Source organism: Podarcis bocagei (genome assembly GCF_964188305.1).
Source record: "Podarcis bocagei genome assembly, chromosome: 13".
NCBI classification, from domain to species: Eukaryota; Metazoa; Chordata; class Lepidosauria; order Squamata; family Lacertidae; genus Podarcis; species Podarcis bocagei.
In genome coordinates this window covers 1,266,541-1,289,056 of record NC_138138.1, presented here as the reverse complement: position 1 = coordinate 1,289,056, position 22,516 = coordinate 1,266,541, and the positions used below count along the sequence as shown (strand labels likewise).

At 50.4% G+C, this 22,516-nt stretch overlaps 1 protein-coding gene across 5 annotated transcripts in view; it reads left to right on the top strand.

The window, feature by feature from the left end:
* GRK3 (G protein-coupled receptor kinase 3) overlaps window positions 1-22,516 on the top strand; it is a 176,200-nt gene that overhangs the window by 41,321 nt on the left and 112,363 nt on the right. The window contains exon 1 of one of the 5 annotated variants that reach the window (XM_081168530.1): window positions 7,095-7,112. The exons of the other annotated variants lie outside the window; for them this stretch is intronic. The gene's annotated coding sequence lies outside the window, so the exon portion shown is untranslated. Of the gene's footprint in view, window positions 1-7,094; window positions 7,113-22,516 lie in introns of those variants that run through there. 5 annotated transcript variants of the gene reach the window in all.

Genomic DNA, 22,516 nt, shown 5'->3' with positions numbered 1-22,516 from the left:
CAATGTCACTCAACTATCGGATACGCCCATTGTATTGGGAATGAGTTGGCTGGACAAGCACAGCCCAACGCTGGCTTGGTACCAGAGGCAGCTGGTCTTCGGCTCTTCCTTTTGTGCTGAACACTGCATCATGCACCGGCAGGAAGGAGAGGAAGAGGAGTCACAGCTGCTGCTAGGCACGCTGCAGGCGATTCCCCACAAGTACGCAGAATTTTTGGAAGTTTTCTGCGAGAAGGAGGCGGACAGGCTACCCCCTCACAGACCATATGACTGCAAAATTGACCTGCTGCCGGGGGCGGCACTGCCTAAAGGGAAACTGTATTCCATGTCGGAGGACGAGCTGCAGGAACTCAAAGAGTTCATCGATCATAATTTGGAGCGCGGTTTCATCCGAGAGTCCAAGGCAGCGGGGGGCAGTCCTGTATTCTTTGTTAAAAAGCGAGACACGCCCCAAAAAAGACTGGTCGTGGACTATCGCATTTTAAACAGTGTGACCAAGCCGTCGGACTTCCCCATGCCCCGAATCGACGACCTCCTGGCGAAGGTGCGGAAGGGAAAAGTGTTCACCAAATTAGACCTGCGAGGGGCGTACAACCTCATTCGCATGCGGGAGGGGGATGAGTGGAAGACGGCCATGTTCACGCCACTGGGTACCTACGAATACAGAGTTATGCCTTTTGGACTGCAAAATGGCTCCCACGTTTTTCAAGCTTTCATGCATCACGTGTTGGCGGGACTTCTCTACAAGACGTGCGTCTGTTTCTTAGATGACATCCTGATCTTTTCGGAATCGCAGCAGGAGCATGACAGGCACGTCAAGGAAGTGCTGACCAGACTAAAGCAACATAGGCTCTACGCCAAGCTGGAGAAGTGCCAATTCGACGTGACGGAGGTGGATTTTCTGGGCTACAAGTTGTCTGACAAGGGGCTCGCCATGGACAGCGCCAAGGTTCGAGCGGTATTGGACTGGAAGAGCCCACGCAACCGGAAAGAGGTCCAAAGGTTTGTCGGCTTTGCGAACTTCTATCGCAAGTTTATCAAGGGCTTCGCTATGCAGACAGCGGCCGTCACAGACACGCTTAGCTCCAAGAAAAAGAAGTTCGTTTGGACGGAGGAGGCGGAGCAGTCCTTTCAGGCACTCAAGCGTCTCTTCGCGTCGGAAGAGCAGCTGCTTCACGTCAACCCCAGCAGGCCGATGAGGGTGGAGACAGACGCCTCGGACAGAGCCGTGGGGGCGGTCCTGCTGCAAAAGGACCAGCAGGGGGTGTGGCGACCGGGAGCGTTTTACTCCAGGAAGCTCAGCAAGTCCGAGCAGAACTACACCATCTGGGACAGGGAGTTGCTGGCCATTCATGCAGCGTTCAAAGCGTGGCGGCACTTCCTGATCGGCGCCAAGCACACGGTGCAGGTTTGCACGGACCACAAGAATCTGGAGCACTGGCGCACGGCACAGTTCCTAAACCAGAGGCAGATACGCTGGGCTGAGTTTTTTGCGAACTTCGACTTCCGCATAGAGTATGTCCCGGGGGACACTAACATCATGGCGGACGCCCTCTCCCGTAAGCCACAGTATCTGGAGGACGCAACGCCAGCGGCAGCCATGCACATCTTCGCACCAACAGTATGGGCGTGCGCCGCGGCCACCGTGGACCTGGAGGCGGTGCGACGAGCGTTGCAGGATGACTCCTTCGCGCAAGCAAAGATGGCAGAGGTGCAAAGGGGCAAGGCTGTGGCCGACGGTTTCCAGCTACGAGATGGATTGCTCATCCGTAAAGGGGCCATCTACGTGCCGGGAGACGACCTTCGCGCCAAGGTGCTGCAGCAGCTGCACGACGCGCCCACGGCCGGGCACTTTGGCAAGGAGAAGACGGTGGAATTAGTAGCCAGGGATTTCTGGTGGCCTGGAATGAGAGGGGAGGTCGCAGACTACGTGGTGAGGTGTGACACCTGCCAGAGGGCCAAACCAGTGCACAGACCGCCGGCCGGACTGTTGGAACCGCTGCAAACTCCGGTCGAACCTTGGGAAAGGGTGGCTCTGGACTTTGTCACAGATCTGCCCAGCTCGAGGGGCAAGACGGCAGTGCTGGTGGTGGTGGACCTGTTTTCCAAGATGGCCCATTTCATTCCGTGTGCTAAGGTGGCCACGGCGGAGCAAACCGCCAAACTGTTCATAGACCACGTGTTCAAGGTTCACGGTCTGCCACGGTCTATTCTGTCCGACCGCGGGCGGCAGTTCATCTCGAATTTCTGGCAGAAGCTGATGGGCTTCCTGAACGTCAAGATCAACCTGGCGTCGGCGAGACACCCGCAGACCAACGGGCAAGCGGAGCGGGTCAATGCCATCATGCAGCAGTACCTGAGATGCTATGCGAATCAACAGCCTGCGACGTGGGTGGATTACCTGCCGCTTGCCGAGTTCGCCTACAACAACACGAAGCACGTGTCCACGGGGGTCACGCCGTTCTTCGCCAACAACGGGAGGCACCCCAGAACCTTCCCGGGACTGGAAAGAATGGGGGAGGGGGAGCCGCAGACGGCAGATGCGTTCGCGTCGGAGCTGCAGGAAGTCCACGATCAGCTGAGGCGCCACCTGGAGCTGGCCAAACACGCATACAAGGTACAAGCGGACAGACACAGAAGGGTTGGCGAAGAGCTCCACGTGGGAGACTGGGTCTGGTTAGCAGCCCACGCAGTGCCGGCCAGGTCGTTGGCCAAGGAGAAACTAGGGCATAAACAACTGGGGCCCTACCAAGTCGAAGAGCAGGTCAACCCGGTAGCTTTCAGACTGGCACTTCCGGAGGGTTACAGAATGCATCCGGTGTTCCACAGATCGGTGCTCACTCCCTACAAGGCACCGCACAGGTTCCAGGAACCCGGAACGGCGCCGAGTCCGGTCAGAGATAGAACAGGGCACGCGGGAGTGGCACAGAAGGAGCGCATCAACGAAGTCACGGAGATTTTGGACTCCAGATGGGGGGAAGAGGGGGTAGAATACTTTCTCGCCAAGGAGGGCACCCCGGCCAGTGCGAACAGCTGGGTGCCGGGCTACGCCTTGGACGAACCTCTACTCAAAGACGAGTTTCATGCCCTCTTCCCACATAGACCTATGCCAGCAGACTTTTTCGACGACTGGCTTTTCACGCCCACGCTTTCGGCCAGCACTTTCCGGGGGTTCGACTCGGAAGAGGACCCGACACAAGACGTCCGTTCCCCGGAGGGGTCACCCTCGGGATCTGCATCAGAACCCTCGTATTGGTGGGACGATAGACCAGAGGAGCAGTTCCGCAGAAGGTGGCTGGAAGGCCCAGGAAGAGCAACGCCGCCAGGAGGAAGTGAGGGAGAAACGGACATGGACGTTTTCGGGGACGACCCTGGTTTCGAGCACGGCGGCACAGAGATGGAAGCGGAGGTGACCGTCGTCGACGAGAGCAGGGAGGAAGACCCGCGAGACTTCAGATGGAGGCCCGCCACGGGAAGCGAACGATATCCGACGTTCGTCCCTTTGCAACAGCAGCACCCAGCTCCAGCACCGGAAGGAGGGGAGGGGGGAATGGGGGGCTTCGAGGGGGGGATGGATGTCAGGGATTTAGGAGCAGAGGCAAGGCCAAGGGAGGAAACAGAGAGCGAAGGGGAGGAGGCAGAAGAAAAGATGAGTGATGACGACGACCCGAGATCTCCTAGTCTTTCCAGTGAATCAGAGGATTCACAGAAAGGAGCACCAGTGGCCAGGGCAAGGGGGGAGTCTAGGGGGGCACCCCAGGAAGATAGAGCCAGAGGGGACTCAGGGGAGAGCAGTTGGAAATCGGGACCAGCGTCACCGCCAGGGAGCAGGGAAGAAGAAGGGAGCCAGGGGGCAAGCGCTGGCAGCTCACCACAGGAGGGAGGGCATGAGTCAGGAGTGGCCACACCTCCATCGGGGAGCGAAGAAACGGTTAAGAGGAAAGTGGAAGGTTGGGCGCGCGCGCCAAGTTCAAATGCAGAGGAAGGCGGCGCAGTAAGCAGCCCGGAAAGGGAACCAGGTCCTAAAGCCCGGCGCAAGGAGGCAGGAGGGTCCGGGTCAGCGTCAGAAGAATCCAGGAAGGAAGAAACCCCGGGGGGTAGAGGGACCCAGAGGAGGACAGTCAGGCGGAAAAGGTGGAGCAGGGCTAGGATATTAAGTTGGTGCACAAGGGGCGGAGACTCAGACGGAGCTTCGCCGATCTAGCTACTAGACGTAGAGTTGCGCGCAGCAGCGTGAGAATGGAAACTGCAATTCAATAAAGACTTTTACTTAATGATCGCTGGCTAGCGTGATCCTCTGTGAGCTAGGATCTTCAAGCAGCTCTGACAGTACCCCAATGTACAAATAAAAACATTAAATGATAAAATTCATAAGCTAAAATCATCACATAGTCACTAATGTTAAAAACAATATCAATTAATACAGTGTGCAATTTATACTCAGAGTTTGGTGACAAAGATAGAGCATAACCTGAGGTAGATAGATAGGATCAAATAAATTCATCTCCTTTACAGTTAATGGCTACCTTGCCAAATAATTTGCTCTAATTTTCCTAGCAGCAGTTGCAAAAAGTGCTACCCGCCAGGTCACATACTTATCTGTGTCTGCAAGGAGATATAACATCATATCAAGGGAGTTCTGGCCAGGGGACCCTGTCATTATAGGTACCAAAAATCTTTTTCTTGCATCCTTATATAATGGACAGTGCAAGATATAATGCATAAGGTCCTCTACTTCAGAACATCCCCTAATTCAAACACGTTGGTTTTTTGGTATGCCTCTATGTCTCCCATCTCTATAAGCAGAGCTTATTGTATTTAGTCGTAGCTCTGTAAAAGCTTTTCGAAGCTGTGCAAAAGTCAATTCATTAAAATAAGATATGTGTTCATTGACCTCTCTAAGTTTAAAATACAATGGGGCGCATGTAGATGTGCACATAGAGTTTAGATCGTTTTTAGTTGCCACTGCCCTTATGGTTCGTTTAAAAATATTTTTCTGTGAATATAAGGGGAGTTCTTTAATCTCAGTCACTGAGAGGTCATATTTGCCCATCAGTTGGGCAGCATGATGTACCCAGTTTTTAAAGGGTAATCCATTTGAGAGCTCAATCAGGCATTTTTTTGGTAGCCTAGTGTTGTCCATCTATTGAACTCTAAACCAGTAACAGAGAATTCTTTTATCTATTTGGCTCTCTATGCTCAACATGCGAGTTTCCAACCTGACCATGGCAGATTGCACATCTTTGGGTAAACCTAAAAGAACTCTTAAAAAATAATTCTGTGGGGGTTCCAGACCCCAAACCTCTGCACCATATAAAATCTGGGCCATTGTTTTTGCTTTATACACAGATAGAGCTGGGTTGACCAGATTTCCACCTTTACATGCAGCAAATTTCAGAATGGCTTTTGCTGATTTAAAGGCTTGCAATTTAATATTGGATAGCTGTGTATTCCAAGATGCCGGTTCTGAATAAATCAGTCCCAGATATTTAAACGTATTTACTTGGTTTATGATGTGTTCATCCAGGTGCCAAACATGCTTTTTAGAACGCTTCCCAAATACAATGACCTGTGTCCTTCAATATCTAAACAGTAATCTGCATGTTAACCCCTCCTTAGATCTAAGTAGGGGACAACGCAAAATGCAAAAAGACAGAACAGAACAAGACAGAAACGCAAACTCAGCAAAAAGAGAAAACAAGAAAAGGAAAAAGGAAAAGGAAAGGAAAGAGAGGCAAGAGATAAGGATATTAAAGGAGATAATAAATTTTTTTTAAAAAGAAGAAACAAATCAGAAAAAGGACTTCCTACTATCCCTCTGTTGGCTATACTGTATAAAAGTGTTCTTCAAGTGTTCTTCAAGATAGTCAAATGTTCAATCCAGAGTAATACCCAGATGTTCCTCCCTCTGCTAGGCAATGTGCTTTCAGTCTTCAGTTCGGGCATTTCAAGTTCATTCATTTTTCTTTCAGAACAAAAAGCCCAAAAGAGGTTCTCCGGTAATTGTTATAGATAAACATCAACCATAGTGTTCCTTCAGTCCCACATCACAACTTTATCTCCAATGTTAAGAAACATTCAGTCCTTGTTCCTTATTCACTCAAAAGTTTCTTCATTGTGTTTAATAATAATTTATTATTCATACCCCACCCACCTCACTGGGTTTCCCCAGCCACTCTGGGCAGCTTACAGCACATAAAAAATTGTAAAACATTAGACATAAAATAATTATGATTACAATTACAATTTATTATTTAGACCCCTCCCACCTGGCTGGGTTTCCCCAGCCACTCTGGGCAGCTGCTGCCAACAGAATATTAAAAATAGAATCAAACAATAAAAATTTCCCGATACAGGGTTGCCTTCAAATATCTTCTAAAAGTCAGATAGCTGTTTATTTCCTTGACATCTGATGGGAGGGTATTCCACAGGGCAGGCGCCACTACCGAGAAGGCCCTCTGCCTGGTTCCCTGTCTTCTTCTTTTGCAATCACTCATAGCCGAGTAAGATTGTTTTCCATAAACACAGTTTTAACAGTGGGTTCGTAAGTGACTGTGGAGGCCAATTCTGGATCCACATGTCCTTCCACAGTGGGGACATTGATTTCCGGGTGGGACTTGATCATGGTGAGAGTTTACCAAGCATGTCTTCCTCTTAGCACACTTCTCCCTTTCATCCTGAGTTCGAGCGTCTTCAAAGCCCATGACACCTTTGGTAAAAGCTGTTCTCCAGTTGGAGCACTTGCAGACCAGTGTTTCCGAGTTGTCAGTATTTATACTACATTTTTTTTTTTTAGATTTGCCTCGAGAGAGCCTTTAAACTTCTTTTGTTGACCACCAGCATTACACTTTCCATTTTTAAGTTCTGAATAGAGTAGTTGCTTTGGAAGACAATAATCAGGCATCTGAACAACATGCCCAATATAATGAAGTTGATGTTGAAAAATCAACGTTTCGACCCTGGTGATCTTTGCTTCTTCCAGTACACTGGCTTTAGTTCACCTGTCTTCCCAAGTGCTGTGTAAAATTTTTCGGAGACACCGTTGATGGAATCTTTTGAGGAGTTGGAGATGGTGTTTATAAATGGTCCATGTTTCACAAGTGTACAGTAAGGTTGGTAGTACAACAGCTTTGTAAACAAGCAGTTTGGTTTCCCTGTGAATGTCCCAGTGCTCAAACACTCTGCACTTCAATTGGGTGAAAGCTGCACTCGCAGAGCTCAGGCGATGCTGGATTTCGGCATCAATGTGGGCCCTTGTGGAAGGATAACTGCCCAGGTAGAAGTGATTGACATTTTCCAGCATTGCACCATTGAGTTGGATTTGTGGTGCTACAGAAGGATTGTTTTGTGCTTGTTGGTGCAGCACTTTGGTTTTTTTGGATATTGAGCAATAGGCCAAGCTTTTCATAAGCTTCTGCAAAGATATTTAGGATGGTTTGGAGGGCTTCCTCTGAGTGTGCATACACTACATTGTCATCAGCATACTGAAGCTCTAGGACTAAAGTTACAGTAACCTTACTCTTTGCTTTCAGCCTGCTCGATTAAAGAGCTTTCCATCTGTTCGATATATGATTTCTACACAGGAGCGGAGTTTCCCTTCAACAAAGTGTAGGATCGTAGCAATGAAAACAATGAATAGAGTTGGGGCAATAACACAACCCTGTTTAACACCTGATCCCACTACAAATGGTTCACTTTGAGAGCCATTGTTATCTGTGATTGTTGCCATCATATTATCATGGAGGAACCAAATGATGTTCTCAAATTTATCTGGGCAGCCAATTTTCAGAAGGACAGTCCACAGGGCATTATGATTTACAGTGTCGAAGGCCTTAGCTAGGTAAATAAATGCCATATACAGGGGTTGGTTTTGCTCTCTGCACTTTTCTTGAAGCTGTTGAGCAGTGAAAATCATGTCCACTGTCCTCCTAGAAGGTCTAAAACCATTTGGGGATTCAGGGAGGATCGCAGTGGATATTGTTAAGAGATGGTTTGCTAAGATGCTTGCAAGAAATTTGCCAGCCGCAGCTAATAAAGAGATGCCTCAATAGTTTCCACAATCCATTCTGTCACCTTTTTTAAAGAGATTGATAATTTTGGCATCCCTAAAGTTGCTGGGATCTCCTCTCTCTCCCAGATTTTTTCGATGAGCTTGTGAAGTTGTTGTGCAAGTTCTATTCCTCCCAATTTGAAGACTTTGGCAGGTATCCCGTCAGGTCTGCTGGCTTTAGTGTTTTTCATTTGGTTAACAGCTGTTCACAACTCACCCAGATTTGGAGAGACTGCAAGCTCATCTCTAATTTGTTTTTGTGGGATTTGTGAGAGGACATCAACAGCTACAGGGGAGTTGTGGTTAAGGAGTTGCTGGTAATGTTCTTTCCAGAGCAGTGCAATAGATTCTTTATCTTTTAGAAGTGTGGTACCATCTGTTGATTGTAGGGGGCATATGCCATGATTTATTGGCCCGTAGATGGTCTTTGTAGCCACAAAGAAACTCTGTGCATCATGAGTGTCGAATAAGTGCTGGATCTCTTGAGCTTTTTTTATCCACCAGGTGTTCTTTAGTTCTCTTGTTCTTCTTTAAACCTCAGCCTTAGTGTTGGCATAGGTTTTTTTCTTAGGGGCACAGTTTCTATCTCTTTGCCAGACCTGAAAGGCCTTCCTTTTCTTGTCAATACAGTGGTACCTCAGGTTAAGTACTTAATTCGTTCCAGAGGTCCGTACTTAACCTGAAACTGTTCTCAACCTGAAGCACCACTTTAGCTAATGGGGCCTCTTGCTGCTGCCGCGCCGCCAGAGCACGTTTTCTGTTCTCATCCTGAAGCAGAGTTCTTAACCTGAGGTAATATTTCTGGGTTAGTGGAGTCTGTAACCTGAAGCGTATGTAACCTGAGCTACCACTGTAATGGGTTCAATCTCACTGTCATTCTCATCAAACTGGTCCTGGTATTTCTTGGTTTGGTATCGAATAGTTTGTTCACAGGCTGCAGTAATGGATGTTTTTAACTTGGTCCAGTGTTCCTCGATGTTATCAGGGAACTCCGAAAGCAGATGGTCCTTAAGAGTCGTTTGGAAGCAATCCTGCTTAATAGGATCTTAAAGGGCTTGAGTGTTCATTTTGCACCCTGGTTTCCTTCCTTGAAGCCTGCATTGAGGTAAAATCTTGATGGCCAACATGGAACGTATTAATCAGTGATCTGTCCAGCAGTTGTTGGCACTCGTCATAGTTCTGGTAAGGAGCACATCACGGCCATCTTCAGCTAGGACGATTACATAATCTAAGAGGCGCCAGTAGTTTGACCAAGGGTGCCTCTAAGATGTTTTAAATTTATTTCTTTGTCAAAAGAGTGTGTTGGCAATTACAAAGTTGTGCACTGCACATATCATCAAAAGTAAGATTCCATTCTGGTTGCTGTTGCCAATTCCTTCTTTCCTAATAGTCCCAGGCCACAGATAGAAATCTTGCCCAACTCCTGCATTAAATTCACCCAAGATTCCTCCTTAGGTGTCTCTGATAATATGATATCCAGACAAGAGTAAAAAAAAATCTTTAATGTCTTCATCAGCATCCAGTGTTGGTGCGTAAGTCGTTCATTAATGTCGGTAGGGATTTCTGACAGGAGCTTCACAAGATGGTTTTTAATAGCAAAGCCTACTCCATGTATTTGACATTCTTGTTCAGGTAGACCTTTCTAGAAGAATGTCTGTTGTTCTTGTTTAGTTGTTTAGTCGTGTCCGACTCTTCATGACCCCATGGACCGGAGCACGCCAGGCACTCCTGTCTTCCACTGCCTCCTGCAGTTTGGTCAAACTCATGTTAGTAGCTTCAAGAACACTGTCCAACCATCTCGTCCTCTGTCGTCCCCTTCTCCTTGTGCCCTCCATCTTTCCCAACATCAGGGTCTTTTCCAGGGAGTCTTCTCATGAGGTGACCAAAATATTGGAGCCTCAGCTTCAGGATCTGTCCTTCCAGTGAGCACTCAGGGCTGATTTCCTGAATGGATAGGTTTGATCTTCTCAAGAGTCTCCTCCAGCACCATAATTCAAAAGCATCAATTCTTCGACAATTAGCCTTCTTTATGGTCCAGCTCTCACTTCCATACATCACTACTGGGAAAACAATAGCTTTAACTATACAGACCTTTGTCGGCAAGGTGATGTCATTGCAGTCTGTAGTCTCAAGCTACTTAATTCGACAGTACACACAAACACACATGTCTGCTCTCCCTGAGCAGTCCAGCATCAGAGTCTGCGACTCAACACTGTTTCAATCCAGAAGCGGAAGGACTCACTGAAACTCCACCCCGGTTACACTCAGGACTGTCTGAGAACTGGCTCAGACTTCCTTTCTCACGCTGAGTAACATCACATGATGTAAATAATGTAGCTGCTTCTCCGCAGTTTGTGGGAACTGAAATCCCAACACCATGACACTCCCCAGAAGTCCCACCCTACTCTGCCAATCCTAATGGGTGCCAGTTACCACTGTTATAAGGACAAACATAAAAAGAAAATTGATAAGAAATTGCTGCCTAAACGAGGAGGAAATTGCTGCCTCAGACTGGTGCTTCCTGAGGTCTAGTTGATATCTTTTTAAAACAAGCACCAGTTGCCCCTGATGCTCTTCTGCACAACTGAAAATGAACAGGCGGGCTCTTGCATAGGTTGATTTCAGTGGTGACTATGCAGCAGAACGTCCTGGGGGATTATTGTGCACCCATTGGGTCAGATCGCTGGATCATTCTTCACCCCTCTCTGCTGTATTTTGATGCCAGCCAAAATCAGCCTGCTCTCCTTGCCTCCTTGGGGGTGGGAGGAGTCCCTTGTTAAATAAAATAGGAAGTGGGAAAATTTTAAGGCAGTGCATTTATCTAAAACCCTATTTTTATCTGCAATTAAGCTTCTGTTTATTATGTCCCAGTGCATTCTGCTTCCTCTGAGGCCCCCAGCTCTGGGATGAGAGTGCAGTTCTATCTTGAGTCAATGAACCACTTCCTGCTCTTCTCCACTTCCTGTTTGCCACAGGATGAGCCGGATGGCACGGGGCTTCTGGTTTCGAAGCGTTGTTTTCTTTTGCCTGTCCTCGTTTAAAAAAAGTCTTATTTGAACTCCTTGACCCATATTGGGTTTCTAAGCAGTTTAAAATTAGGCAGCAGGAATGATATTTGCCATGTTGAAAACATCAAGCGATACAAAAGGTATTACTTGATCAAGGGCTCCTAAGAGGGGGGTGCTGATAAGCCAGTGAGATGGGTTAGTCCAGGGGTCAGCAAGGCTTACCTTGCCTGAGCTGGTTCACTGCCGTGGAGCCCTCTCTGTGGGCTGGACCGCGGGCACGCATGAGTGCGCACGCCTGCTATTACCGGCGTCTGCGCAGACATGATTTCTGGCACTGCGGAAGCGAGCCCCCGCGCCATGCTGCACCAGTTTAGCGCAGCACATGGGGGCTCGCTGAGCAGGCGGCTCAGTTCAGGGACGGCTCATAGGCTGGTAAAACAACCCCTGTGGGCTGCTTGCGGCCCATGGGTCTTTGGTTGCCGACCCCCGGGTTAGTCTCTGTTTCTTGTTAGCTGGTTTGCTTATCTGTGGTCTCAAAGCTTTGGAAAGGATGGCCCAGAGCAAATGGCTTGACACAGAATAATTTTCTCCCTTTGCGATGTGTTGCCATTTCTCCCTCTCCTCCAGTTTCTGGAGATCAGTTAGAGGGTGTGTGTGTGTTTCAGAGGGGCCCCATTCACCACAGCTTCAGCCCCTCTTACAGTAGGTCAGTAATTGTGGTAATCAGGGGCTGCCCCAGTTCACTGGCCAAATAAATACCCAATTAGTTCAGCATTGTTTGCCTCGAGCTGCTGCATGCTGCTCCAGCAGGATCTTCTGCATCCCCAAGTAGAGCCTCCTTTACTTTTCTCTCTTCCTTCCCTGCCTGATCTTCCAGCAGGATTTTTTATCATTAAAGCAAACGGGCCCAAGACAATGTGCAAGTTCACAAGAATTACAGATGAAACTCTGCTGTTAAATAAAGGAAGCATATGTGAAAATAAAACCGTGTTTAATAGTAAAATGGCTGGGTTTCCCCAGCCACTCTGGGTGGCTTACAATAGAATGTTAAAAATATGATAAAACATCAAACATTAAAAACTTCTCAAAACAGGTCTGCCTTCGAATATCTTCTAAAAGTCAGATAGTTGTTTATTTCCTTGACATCTGATGGGAGGATGTTCCACAGGGCAGGTGCCACTACCGAAAAAGCCCTTTGCCTGGTTCCCTGTAGCCTCACTTCTCGCAGTGAAGGAACCACCAGAAGAGCCTCGGAGCTGGACCTCAATGTCAAGGCAAAACGATGGGGGTGGAGACGTTCCTTCATGTATACTGGGTCAAGGCCATTTAAGGCTTTAAAGGTCCGCACCAGCACTTTGAATTGTGCTCGGAATTGATCCCATGCAACTTGACTACACAGGACTCTAGCACTCTCCTGCCCCAGCCCTGTTCCCATGGTAAAGTCTACCTCTTTCCGAATCTGAGCGACTTTATCTGCAAAAAACTTTGCAAAATCATTGCAGGAGATTTTGGGGTCCTTTCCAGGCCCTGATGGCAAAGGAGATTCCATTACATTGTGAACCACCTGAAAGAGTCTCCTGCTGCTGTTTTCTGCAAATGCAGTAGGGGCAGTGAAGAAAGTCCTCTTCGCCATCACTGTCACCACTTGGTAGGCTCAACATTGAGCTCTAACCCATGTCCAGTCTGATTCAGAATGAGTTTTCCTCCACCGGCGCTCTAGCCGTCTCAGTGATTTTTTCATCGTTCTCAGCTTTGGGGAAAACTATGGGACTGGCTGGGCTCTATGCAACTGGAGAAGGTGCTTCGGAGCCAGACAGTTGATAGCCCTGGTTAACTCCGCATTCCAGTGGGCCACCAGGGAATCTGCTGAAAGGCCATCAACTTGGGATAAAACATCCCCTACCACTCTCTGGAAACCATTTGGATCCAATGGTCCAAGTGGTGGGGGCGGATTATCCAAATTGATCCCACCTCCCTCAGAGGGGAAGGGTCGCGGAGAAGTCCAGTTGCACCTGTTAAGGGCTTTATATACTAATAGTAACACCTTGAACATGGCCTGATGGCAAATTGGTAACCAGTGAAAATCTCTGATCAGAGGGTCTGAGGGGCTTACGCCTGTCAGCAACTGTGCTGCAACATTCTGCACTAATGGCAGCTTCTGGATCCAGCATCTGTAAAGTCCCACATTTTGTTGCATTGTAGTACAGTGGTACCTCAGGTTAAGAACTTAAGAACACCAGAGATTTTCTTCTAAATCTGAAGTGAGGACAGATAATTTATCTGTACAGTGGTACCTCGGGTTAAGAATTTAATTCGCTCTGGAGGTCCGTTCTTAACCTGAAACTGTTCTTAACCTGAGGTACCACTTTAGCTAATGGGGCCTACCACTGCTGCCGTGCTGCTGATTTCTGTTCTCATCCTGAAGCAAAGTTCTTAACCCGAGGTACTATTTCTGGATTAGTGGAGTCTGTAACCTGAAGCGTCTGTAACCCGAGGTACCACTGTAATCCAGTCTTGAAGTACCCATTGTTGAAATAATAAAATATCTGGGGTCCTGCAAGTGCCTGTGAGCAGCAGAGAAATATATGGAAGCTATTTGGAACAGATACATGAAGGGGAAAAACAGAGGCTTTGTGGACCTGGCACAGTTCATGTCAGGCGCCAAGGGCAGCTAACATGGTGCCCTGACAACAGTCCCAGCCAGCACTGCAGTGAAAGGCATTAAATGAGTCCAACGGTGAGAGGTGGAGTCCAGTGACACCTGGAGGTTGGCTGACCGTGGCCATTTGTGGAGGAACAGTGCCTCGTGCCTTTCTCAACCAAGTTTTCGGCTAACAGCTTGGAAGAGTGGATACTACAGACTTCAATTGACTTTTGTAGCTTGAAAACATCTTAAGAGCTCTGCTTGAGTACCCTAATGTGGATCTACGTAGTCCAGCCTCCTGCTTGCCACAGTGGCCAACCAGATGTCCTTAGGAAGCCTAGAAGGGACAAACCACCAGGCACTTGGAGGCAGTTTACATTTAATGTGGAGGTTCTGGTCCTATCACTGCTAATAGACATATACCAAGAGAGTCACGCTGGGCAGACCATGGTGGACTTTCTAGGTCAGCATCCTGCTTCCTACAGCCACCAACAAGATGCATGGAGGCAGTTGTCCTCTTCCTACTTCCTCACACACTGACCTCATTTGGATGACAATGCTGAACTGTGGTTAGCACAGGCTTCAACAACCTGCTGCCTTCCAGGTGTTTTGGACCACAGCTCCAGCCAGCACTATTTGTGAATGTTGCTTTACCACTAAGGGCACTAGGTGGGTGAATGCTGGTTTAACATTAAGGAAATAAGCCCCAGGCTTGTGTGTTCCCCTCTCCACTGAAGCCATGTGTATCGTAACTCACAATTTGAAGCTGGCTTGTTTGAACAAACCATAGTTTATCCTGCAGTTTATCCTGCCTTGGACATAATGACAAACCATGGTTACTCTAAAACAGGAAATGAATCTTTCTGCTCTTCTCTTTTTGGCTGCACTGGACTGTGATGCGGGACTTGCTCAGATTCATTCCAGTGGTGGTAAACAGTGGTTTTTTAAGCATTATGTCCAGACAAGGCCACTTAAGGACTTTGAGGTTTACAGGTTGCCGTGTGCTGTGGGAATTCTCTGTGGGGCTTCAAGGGAAGAGCCAGGAGGAGGAAAGCTTAGAGTGTCATAGTTGGCAGTTAATTGAGTTGCTCCTTCCAAATTAGCTCTAGTTGCAAGGAGCAGTGATGACAAAATCCTGGTTGGCTTTACAGGATGGTAGGCCAAGTTTCAGCCCATAAAGGTGGTTATGTGAAATAACTGAATTGGGGTGGGTTGCAGTATAGAAAGGATCCCAGTAAATGAAAGATAAAGCAGAGTTTTATGGTGACTGTGTCAACACAAGCAACACCTCCTGATGATTCTGCCCTAGGAAACTATATGTACTGATCTTGATAAGACCCAGAGGGGGAAATCACACTATTCCCCCAACAAATATTTGTATTTCGTAGCAAATAAAGCCAAGTCTGTCCATAAATCCATCAGCAAATGCCAAATATATTTTAAGGTTGTGTCAGCTTTATGGGATGTAACATAAGCAGTTAAGTACATCACTTCCTGTTTGCCTAGTGGACACAGACAGGGGCGTGTTGATCCAGCCAGCTGAACTTCCTGTTCCACCTGGTCTGGAGCATCCTCCCCCTGCATGTGAACAGGTAGGTGGGTGTGACGCTTGCAGACCCTACAAAAGGTCCAGTCATGCAGTCATCTTTCTCTCTTTGACTCTCTTCTGATGCCATTTCTTCTCTTGGACTGCATTGCTGGCTCTCTGCCAGCGGCACATGGGACCATCCTTACAAGGATGTAAGCCATGCTGTAAAGCCTGCCTTCAGGGATCCAACTGTGAACTGACTGTGGGTAAACTTCTTGTTACTTTTAAAAGAATCTTCTTGTGTCTTTATTCTTTTTAGAAGGGATAAAAGGGGTCTTACCAGGAACAAAATCCAGTCTGAACAAAGCCAGATTGGATTGCTTAAATATAGAGATTCAAACGAATCTACCACCTAGCTTCCTGCTATATATTGGGGAATGAACTCTGCTGTATGACTCACTAGCATGAGTTAGGAAGGATAATATTTAATCAATATATCCTCTCCTAGTATGTACAATATTCCTACAGGCTTATTTCTTCTTTCACACTTCACAAAACTAATAGTATGTGCTTTGTGTTTTCAGGCTGTGGTTATTTTTAAAAAGTGGTTGCATACTGATGGTGTCTTATGGATTAGGTTGTCCTGCTTTTGTGACTTGGAAGGGAGATCCACCTCTACCCACTGAATGTGTGAGTCAGCCGGCTGGAGAACGCTAACAGTATTTGCTGACTTAGAAAAGGAACTCTTTCTGAGGCTGTTCAATGTCTCCTAAAGACAAGAACTCTGGGGAAAATTATGTGACCGGAGTTGAAACAGGGTTGCCTCCAGAAACAATTGTTGCAGGGGGAGTACCGTATTTTTCGCCCCATAAGACGCACTTTTTCCCCTCCAAAAATGAAGGGGAAATGTGCCTGCGTCTTATGGGGCGAATGCAGGCTTTCGCTGAAGCCTGGAGAGCGAGGGGGGTCGGTGCGTACCGACCCCTCTCGCTCTCCAGGCTTCAGGAAGCTCTGCGCAACCCTCGGGAGACCGGCTCCGAGGGTTGCGCAGAGCTGCCTGCAATCCCGGGACCAGCGCAGCTCTGCCCGGCCACCGGGAGCCTGGGGAGAAGCTCCGCCCCGCTCCCGGTGGCCCTGCAGAGCTGCCTGCGCTCCTGGGACCAGCGCAGCTCTGCCCGGCCACCGGGAGCCGGGGGAGAAGCTCCGCCCCGCTCCCGGTGGCCGTGCACAGCTGCCTGCGCTCCTGGGACCAGCGCAGCTCTGCCCGGCCACCGGGAACCGGGGGAGAAGCTCCGCCCCGCTCCCGGTGGCCGTGCAGAGCTGCCTGCGCTCCTGGGACCAGCGCAGCTCTGCCCGGCCACCGGGAGCCGGGGGAGAAGCTCCGCCCCGCTCCCGGTGGCCCTGCAGAGCTGCCTGCGCTCCTGGGACCCGCGCAGCTCTGCCCGGCCACCGGGAGCTGGGGGAGAAGCTCCGCCCCGCTCCCGGTGGCCCAGCAGAGCTGCCTACGCTCCTGGGACCAGCGCAGCTCTGCCCGGCCACCGGGAGCCGGGGGAGAAGCTCCGCCCCGCTCCCGGTGGCCCAGCAGAGCTGCCTGCGCTCCTGGGACCAGCGCAGCTCTGCCCGGCCACCGGGAGCCGGGGGAGAAGCTCCGCCCCGCTCCCGGTGGCCCTGCAGAGCTGCCTGCGCTCCTGGGACCAGCGCAGCTCTGCCCGGCCACCGGGAGCTGGGGGAGACGCACTTTTTCCCCTCCAAAAATGAAGGGGAAATGTGCCTGCGTCTTATGGGGCGAATGCAGGCTTTCGCTGAAGCCTGGAGAGCGAGGGGGGTCGGTGCGTACCGACCCCTCTCGCTCTCCAGGCTTCAGGAAGCTCTGCGCAACCCTCGGGAGACCGGCTCCGAGGGTTGCGCAGAGCTGCCTGCAATCCCGGGACCAGCGCAGCTCTGCCCGGCCACCGGGAGCCTGGGGAGAAGCTCCGCCCCGCTCCCGGTGGCCCTGCAGAGCTGCCTGCGCTCCTGGGACCAGCGCAGCTCTGCCCGGCCACCGGGAGCCGGGGGAGAAGCTCCGCCCCGCTCCCGGTGGCCGTGCACAGCTGCCTGCGCTCCTGGGACCAGCGCAGCTCTGCCCGGCCACCGGGAACCGGGGGAGAAGCTCCGCCCCGCTCCCGGTGGCCGTGCAGAGCTGCCTGCGCTCCTGGGACCAGCGCAGCTCTGCCCGGCCACCGGGAGCCGGGGGAGAAGCTCCGCCCCGCTCCCGGTGGCCCTGCAGAGCTGCCTGCGCTCCTGGGACCCGCGCAGCTCTGCCCGGCCACCGGGAGCTGGGGGAGAAGCTCCGCCCCGCTCCCGGTGGCCCAGCAGAGCTGCCTACGCTCCTGGGACCAGCGCAGCTCTGCCCGGCCACCGGGAGCCGGGGGAGAAGCTCCGCCCCGCTCCCGGTGGCCCAGCAGAGCTGCCTGCGCTCCTGGGACCAGCGCAGCTCTGCCCGGCCACCGGGAGCCGGGGGAGAAGCTCCGCCCCGCTCCCGGTGGCCCTGCAGAGCTGCCTGCGCTCCTGGGACCAGCGCAGCTCTGCCCGGCCACCGGGAGCTGGGGGAGAAGCTCCGCCCCGCTCCCGGTTGCCCTGCAGAGCTGCCTGCGCTCCTGGGACCCGCGCAGCTCTGCGCCGCCATCCCGAGCGGGGCGCTAAGTCCCGCCCCGCTCGGGATGGCGGCACAGAGCTGCCTGCCGTCGCGGGACTGCAGGCAGGTCTACGCCGCCATCCCGAGCGGTGCGCTAAGTCCCGCCCCGCTCGGGATGGCGGCAGAGATCTGCCTGCCGTCGCGGGACCGCAGGCAGGTCTACGCCGCCATCCCGAGCGGTGCGCTAAGTCCCGCCCCGCTCGGGATGGCGGCAGAGATCTGCCTGCCGTCGCGGGACCGCAGGCAGGTCTACGCCGCCATCCCGAGCGGTGCGCTAAGTCCCGCCCCGCTCGGGATGGCGGCAGAGATCTGCCTGCCGTCGCGGGACCGCAGGCAGGTCTACGCCGCCATCCCGAGCGGTGCGCTAAGTCCCGCCCCGCTCGGGATGGCGGCAGAGATCTGCCTGCCGTCGCGGGACCGCAGGCAGGTCTACGCCGCCATCCTGAGCGGGGCGCTAAGTCCCGCCCCGCTCGGGATGGCGGCAGAGATCTGCCTGCCGTCGCGGGACCGCAGGCAGGTCTACGCCGCCATCCCGAGCGGGGCGCTAAGTCCCGCCCCGCTCGGGATGGCGGCACAGAGCTGCCTGCCATCGCGGGACTGGTGCACTTCTCCCCATCGCCAGCCCCACAAGCTCGGGGGACAGCGGGGAGGCAGAGCGTGCCTTCCCACTGTTCCCCGACCTGGTTCTTCCAGCCCCGCACCTGGGGGGGAAATAAAAATTTTTTTCTTTATTTCCCCCCCAAAAAACTAGGTGCGTCTTATGGGCCGGAGCGTCTTATGGGGCGCAAAATACGGTAAATGTATTCCTACAATAAATGGAGTGAGTGCAGCTCCTTGTTGGAGTTTTGTGAGGGGTTTTGTAACTCACAGTAAGACACAGGTGCACACCCCATAGTCCACCTCGCCACATTTAGCATAACCCAGTTTATTCATTTAGTAGGATGCTGGGCCTTGGGAAGGAAGAGAAGTGGGATACTTAGGTCTCTGGGATGTGAGCCTGAGGCAGTTGGGCAGGCTGCGGAGCAAAGGTGTGTTTGTGTGCAGGTGGGGTCTCTTTGCTGCTACATAAAAGCAGAGTACTGGGGACTTTCCATGAGCAGGATCTCCATCAAGGTGTTGTCACTGGGCTTACAGTACTGGTAAAATATATTTTCCCAGTGGTAGAAATCCCACTTAGAACAGGCCTCATCAGGCTCAGGGTCTGGCCACAGAGGCTTTCCTCACAAAAATGTGGTGGTAAAGAATATATTGAGAAGTCCCTCCTCTCCTGTGTGTGAGAGTTTAAAATAGTTGTGGAACTGATTTTAAAAGCTAATTTTAAGGTATGTGTTATTTTTCATCTATATGATGGAGACCTGTCCTACCAGTATGCTTTTGGGTAACTGGTTAGCCAAACAGTTTGACAGAAGGCAAAAGTTCTTGGGTAAACCCTTTTGCAGTGTTTCCCAAGGGGATTAAGCCAGTGGCTTTCTAATTCTCTCAGATGCACATATGTTTGCTTTAGATCAACATTCCTTGCCACTGGGCTTTATCTGGGCCTGTTGGGAATTTTCTTCCGTAGAAATAAATTTACCGCATTGCTGCCTTTATTGTAGAGTATCCAAACATCACTCTATGCAAAAATTTCCTGGTGCACATGGTCTTGTGTGGGAATGTTTTGTGCTTCAGGTTTGGCAGCTTCCTTGCCTAAGTACGTATCCACCCAAAATAAGTTTTCTGTGCCCAATACCGGGCCAGCAATGATTGGTGGGCCAGCACTGGCATCTGCAGGGGGAAAACAGCGCAGATGAAATTTTATTTATTTATTTTGTTAAATTTATGCACAGCTTGATTGTAAAAAAAACCTTAAAGCATTTCACAAAATGAAGAAAATCAATAAAAGTATTAGTAAAAACAACTATTTAAACTATTCAATTGGCAGTATACTAAAGACAGGGATGCGGGTGGCACTGTGGGTTAAACCACAGAGCCTAAGACTTGCTGATCTGAAGGTCGGCGGTTTGAATCCCCGCAACGGGGTGAGCTACCATTGTTCATTCCATGCTCCTGCCAACCTAGCAGTTCAGAAGCACGTCAAAGTGCAAGTAGATAAATTACCTTCCAGCGGGAAGGTAAACTGCATTTCCGTGCGCTGCTCTGGTTCGCCAGAAGCAGCTTAGTCATGCTGGCCACATGACCCGGAAGCTGTATGCCGGCTCCCTCAGCCAATAAAGCGAGATGAGTGCCGCAACCCCAGAGTCGGTCATGACTGGACCTAATGGTCAGGGGTCCCTTTACTTTATACTAAAGACACATTAAACCACACATCAAGGAGTGTGGTGGAGTCTCCTTCTTTGGAGGTCTTTAAGCAGAGGCTTGACAACCATATGTCAGGAGTGCTCTGATGGTGTTTCCTGCTTGGCAGGGGGTTGGACTCGATGGCCCTTGTGGTCTCTTCCAACTCTATGATTCTATGATTCTATGATCACATTCCACATAACTGGGTAGACTTGTTTAAACAAAAATATTTTTAGCAGGTGCTGAAAAGAGTACAGTTCTGGATCAAGTGCAAGCTTCTAGATCAAGAGCTCATTGCAGTAATCCAGCCTTGAAGTAACCAACACATTAACTACTGCAACAAGGCTTTCCTGTTCCAGGAATGGCCATAGCTGCCAAAGCAGCTGCAGTTGGTCAAAGGCACTTTGAGTCACTGTGGCTGCATGAGCCTCCAGGGACAGAGCACCTCCAAGCTGCAAACCTGCTTCTTCAAGGGAAGGGCAACCCCATCCCAGGGAGGCACCTGGCCAATTTCCTGGACATGGGAGCTACTGACCCACAGTCCCTCTGTCTTGCCAGGATCCAAGCTCAGTCCAACCTCAGGATCCAACCTCATCCTTCTCAGCACTGCATCCAAGCAGTGGCCCAGGGGCATTGCAGCCTCTCCCGATTCAGATGTCATGGAGAAATAGAGCTGAGCGTTACTGGCATACTGAGGAGGTTTGCATGGGGATAAAGTAGAGGAATTGCCAGACTTCCTAGACAGTCTTTCTAACCTAATCTGTGCTGATCTCTCCTGAATTGCTAGGCTTCTGTTCTTAGGGCCCCTATCTAGCTTCCTGTTCTCCCCTGCCCCATGGCAGGGTGGGCAAAATATTAGGGTTCTGTATCCAATACCCTGAGGGTTTAGTCTGGACAGCCAATAAAATCCTGACAAGGACATTTACTGAGGCATTGCAAGACTGGTGCAACACCTCAACCAGCAAGGAGTTTGGGGTGGCGCACCAAATATGAAAACTGTGCATCATCCATACACTTCCAAGCAAAGGGACAGTTATGTCCATCTTTGGCAATACTTCCTTCTACAAGCTTATGCTGGTTTAATCATGAGGCAGAACAACTTTCTTCTAACTTCCTTACCTCTTCTGCAGAGACTGAAATAGCAGGCATATCTCCTTTGCATGTCCATCTTAGTTAAATAGGATTAGGGCCTCTTTCCTGTGTCTTATAATGAACAAGCTTTTCTTCCCCTCCCCTACACTTACAAGGAGGGGAGGGCTTCTTACACGCTTTAAGTCAAGGGTCAGCAACCTTTTTCAGCTGCGGGCCAATCCACCGTCCCTCAGACCATGTGGTGGGCCGGACTATATATTTGAGGGGGGATGAATGAATTCCTAGGCCCCACAAATAACCCAGAGATGCATTTTAAATAAAAGAACACATTCTACTCATGTAAAATCACACTGATTCCCAGACCGTCCACGGGCTGGATTGAGAAGGCGATTGGGCTGCATCCGGCCCCCGGGCCTTAGGTTGGTGACCCCTGCTTTAAGTGCTCAGGTCAGTGCTCTGGCTGCACCTGGGAATTCCCAGGGAGGAACTCTGGGAGGGGCCTTTAAGCTCCTGATGGTTCCTTAGTAGCTGTGCCCTTAACTGCCTCACACCTGTTGACATGTATTGTGGCCAGCTGTTGGGCAGCTGTGGGTGGTGTGGCTCAAATCAGGACCTGATAGGGCTGACGGGCTGGCTGTTCCCCACCTCTGTGTTAGACATAAGATTTTTCTACCTTGCATTGCACAGAGCAGTCTTTGCCAACCTGGTGCCCTCCATATCTTTTGGACTAAAATGTAGCATTTCTTCCTTCAGCTCCAGCATCATATGGCTGTACTATCCATGTGGGGCTGCCTTTGGAAAGTGCTCAGAAACGTCAGCTGGTTCAAAGACCTGCAGCCAGATTGTGGACTGGGGCTGGTTATAGGGAGCAGACGACCCCCTTGCTAGAACAGCTCCACTGGCTACTGGTCTGTTTCCTGGCACAGTTCCAAGTCCTGGTTATGACCTGTAGATCCCTATATGGCTTAGGCCTAGTCCATCTGAAATACCATATTCCTCCGTATGAACCTGCCTGGGCTCTGAGATCTTTGGGAGAGGGCCTTCTTGGTGGTGGCTGCTCCCATACAATTTTGGAACTCCCTCCCTAGAGAAGTTAGACTGGCTCCTTCCTTGCTGTCCTGCTGGCAAATGAAGACCTTCGCGTTCCAAAAGGGTTTTGGGAATTGACTGCTTTTAAGGAAAGGGTTGGTGCCATTCTGTTTTTGGTTTTGGTGTAATTGTCTGTATGTTTTTAATAGATCTG